This window comes from Atta colombica, unplaced genomic scaffold (assembly GCF_001594045.1).
Source record: "Atta colombica isolate Treedump-2 unplaced genomic scaffold, Acol1.0 scaffold121, whole genome shotgun sequence".
Taxonomy (NCBI): Eukaryota; Metazoa; Arthropoda; class Insecta; order Hymenoptera; family Formicidae; genus Atta; species Atta colombica.
This window is the reverse complement of record NW_017259208.1, coordinates 687257-691785: the sequence shown is the minus strand read 5'-3', so window position 1 is coordinate 691785 and position 4529 is coordinate 687257.

Sequence of the window (4529 nt, the reverse complement as noted above, 5' to 3'; positions counted from 1 at the left end):
ATGAATTGATACTGTATATATAATTATATTACATAATTTTATATAATGTTATATAATCATATATGAAACAGTTTTTCCCGAATTCTTTGAAGAATAACATACAAAAAATTCAAAACGCTCGTATTATGCAAAGCAAATTTATAAAAGGACGGTCTATAATCGAGCCAATTGAAGTTAAAAACAATATATCATAAATTTATTAAACGAAGAACATTAAGTAATAACATATAAAATTGATACAATTATTATTACTCAATGTTCTTCGTTTAATAAATTTATAATACATTGTTTTTAAATTAGCTCGATTATAGACCATTCTTTTATAAACACATATACAAAATGTATTAAATATATTATAAAAAACTTTTTATATTCTACAATTTACGGCATTTTGATTCAAATAATAAATAATTAATAATACTGTTAATATAAAATCAATAAACAGTCAATAATAGATAGTTTGAAAAAAAAATTTAGAAATATTATTAGAAATATTATTAGGCACCAAGATGTAGCCTCAATCATATTTGGCGCTTCTTCATTTATTTAATTTATTCATACAGCAGTCTAGTAACTTATTAATGTTTAACAGAGATTTTTTGCAAATTTAAAATTAACACAGTAAGAAAAATTTTTATTGATATTAAAATTATGTTCGAGAGAGTGCGCTGTACCTTGTATATTATTCAACAAGACCATACTGTCGCATTGCGTTCCATACTAAATAATTACTGAAAATTGTAACCCACATAACTTCATGCAAAGCATGCCGTTACTGCATTTCAATCGCGCATTTATTTAGCTTACATGATTTGGGATATAATGCGTTGAAAATTGTGAAATGTAATAAAGTTATAATTCAAATTTTTGTACATTTGCACGATAGATAGATTTCCGAGAAAAAAACCTGTGAAAGTCGACAGACTTAAAAGCGGAATAATTTTCGTCCGTGCTCGTTTCACTTTACATTTATATCATTGTCAGAGATATCAGCACCTAGGATAATTGTCCGGGGATATTAAACTATCGCTGTACGTATGAATATTCATATTGCTATTACAAGAAACGTTTTATTTTCCGTCGCACCTCGGTTATCATAAATTCAAATCGCAGCCGAAGGAAAAATTTTTTTTCGCTCTCTCGGGCTGGTATTCTTGAAAAATGAATGCAAACCTTGATACCGCCTCGGCAGGAGTTACACGCGAGCCTCGGAATGTCGGGTATATTGCTATTTATCATAATAACTATTCATATCGCCAGAAAAGTAAATATTCCGAGATACGAAGGGCGCACCTGACGACAGAAATTGCGTTTTACGTACCGCGCCCAGATATACAGAACGATCATATTTCGTTGCCCCCAAAAGTTTCCATAAAACGATTCACTTATATAGTCCCCGTATTTAAGTTAAAATTCACACATCTGTGAAATTGCAGAATTTTTAAAGGTTAGAAGGTATTAAGTTTTAAAATAATTTTCTGAAAAAATCTCGTCTCTTTTACAATCAAATTCAAACACATACATCACACAGACTTCATTAATGATAATTTCTCCATTGCTTTTACATTAAAGAATTAACAATGCGCTTTCAATATAACATAATTCACGTAGAACAGGAGATAACAATAACGTGAAATTAAAGAATATATTACACGTCCTTTTAAAACAAAACGAAAAAATTATGAAAAAGTTTCAGATTTTTCTATATTGTATTTGAAAGTAAGATACAAAAAGTTTGACGGCGATTTGAAACCTGGATTAGAAATTATTTTAATAGAAGTAGACATATATGTTTTAAAAAATTTATTAAGATAAAATGAGAAAACTTTCATTTAAACTATATTGTGTTAAATATAAATATTGATTTTGTATAATATATTTATATTTTGTATAATATATTGAACCTGTTTCAAATGTACAACATTCATTTTCATACGGAAAGTAAATTTCCAATTCCAGTTTCACTTTCTGTATAGATTATACACCTGACACACCCTTAAGAAATTAAAAGGATTTTTTTATCGAGATCTCAGCGATGAAAAATCATCTGAGAATCGCTTTGATCGATTATAATGTCGCCATGCGATATTTCCCCGAACCAGCCGAACGCGCAATATAGACGCTTGGCAAACAATTACCTCATCTCACCCCCGTCGACTCCCATCGCCCCTGTCGCTCAGCGCGTCTCCACCTCCCGCAGTTCTTCAACCCCTCCCCTCCGTTTTGCGTATCTATATCTCTGTGAAGAGATTTTGATTTGAACGCGAGGAACGGAGGAGCAGAGGGGGATTTTACCCTCGCTCGACTTCCGCTGAAAAATATATCGCTCGGTCGGGCCGAGCTCGCGGCGCGCGACGAAGGTGAGCGTTAGATCGCGATTAACAGTGAATTTCGGGACTTCAAAGAGCGATTTTCCGCACGCTTGAGCATCGCGCTCTCGCGCGACCACGCGTAGCGAGGGCGCGCGCGGGGCTCCTCGCGTGGGCGCCACGTGCCGTCACGTGTAGGTGAGCCGTGTGACGTTACACAATCGACGATCGGTCGCTACCAGTACGCCTCCCTGTTATTCGCGCATCCCTTATTGTCTCCCTCCTCTCTCTCTCTCTCTCTCTCTCTCTCTCTCTCTCTCTCTCTCTCTCTCTCTCTCTCTCTTTCTCCTCTCTTTGTCTCCCTTTCCCTCTAATTCGATCAGATAGAAAGAATAACTTGTCGATGGTGAGATGCGAGATACGATACGAAAGATACATCGCGAATCATTTAGCGAGAGCGCTACGGAGGATCCAGATTAACGCTCATTCATGACTGTGAAACACCTTACAGAAGAGCGATATTATCATGTATAAGATATGGGATCATGTTATATGAGATCATAAATAGAAAACTTAATGATCATTCTTAAAATTGTCGAATCAAAGAGAGAGAGAAAGAGAGAGAGAGAGAGAGAAAATAAAAATTATGTTTCTGTAATTATGAATTAAGAATACATAAGTGTAATTATGTGTGTATGTGTGTGTGTGTACACGCACGCACGCACGCACGCACACACATACACACACACACACATACATACACACACACACACACACACACACACACACACACACATATATACATAGTGAATATAAAAAGTATTTGTACAGAGAAAATATTAAAAAAAAAAAAATTTATTCTTAAAAGTAAATATTATCCAGAAAGGAGTCATTGAATTGATATAATGTCGAATCAATATAAATTTGATGACTTTAATACCAATTTGACGAACATCGATTCGACATTTAATTAACGATCATTTCTTGTTGGATAATTAACAATTTATTCATAAAGAATAAAATAGACTGTATGTTTCTTAAAATTATATATACCAAAATGATGTGTATTAACTATACAAAATATGTCATCCGAAAAATAAGCGAAAATTAAAAATTATATTGTTTAAATGCTGTAAAAAGTATTCGTATAGACAAGAAATTTAGCTTTTAAAATCAAAAATATATGTGAAATTCGTTTGTTTTTATATTAAAACAGAATGTATTCATTATATAAAATTGCTAATTAATTTATTTTCTATAAATAAGGCTTTTTTTACAAACAAGTTTCCGTGTACGAATACTTTTTGCTCTCACTGTACATATAATTACAATTTATTTCTAATTAAATTATAACTATAGTTATAATTTAATATAAATTCACATATAAATAAATATATATAATATAATTATAATGTAAACTACAAATATATTATAATACAATATTATTTTACATAAATACATTATAATTTATATCAGTGATAATATTACATCTTAAAACGTTAGTTTATTGAAATAAACATATACAGATAAACTATCACTTATTCGTATTATAATTTTATATAAGGCATAGCGCGTTACAGCTTAAAAGCTCATTCCACCTAGTCGTGGAATATTTATCGTCGATCTCAGCGACATTTCATATATTCTGCGCTGCGTAAATTCTCATCCGCAGACTGTCGCGTTTATTTGCTCGGGAAAATATTCCCAGGTTTGGGTTCGCGTTTCGCCCTTGTTTTCTCGGCCGCGTAGTCGCCAATTTCGGAAACTCGGCCACTTTGCAAATACTCACTCTCCCGTTTGCGACGCTGCGGCGAACCCGGAAAGACATCGCGATCGTTTGGCAGTCGATGAGTCCCAACGGGACTGTATCCAAGTGCGTCCTATTGACACAAGTCACGTGGCATCGACGTTCATGGGAAATCCGAATCGAAAGCCGGAATTGACGGATTAGTTCGGCGAAATGCCCGTCTCTTCATCTGATGATGAAAAGAAATTCTCGTTTTTCTATTTGAAAAATTCGAATATTATTTATTAAGAACGATATGAAGTCCATTTATATTATAGCTACAGAATATTCCAATACCTGACCTAAATTTTGATTCCAACTTGTGGTCATAGATAATTCTAGAGAACATATACAATTAATATATATGCATGTATATATATATGCATATTGCATATTGCACGCGTACACATACACACACGCACACACACGCACAC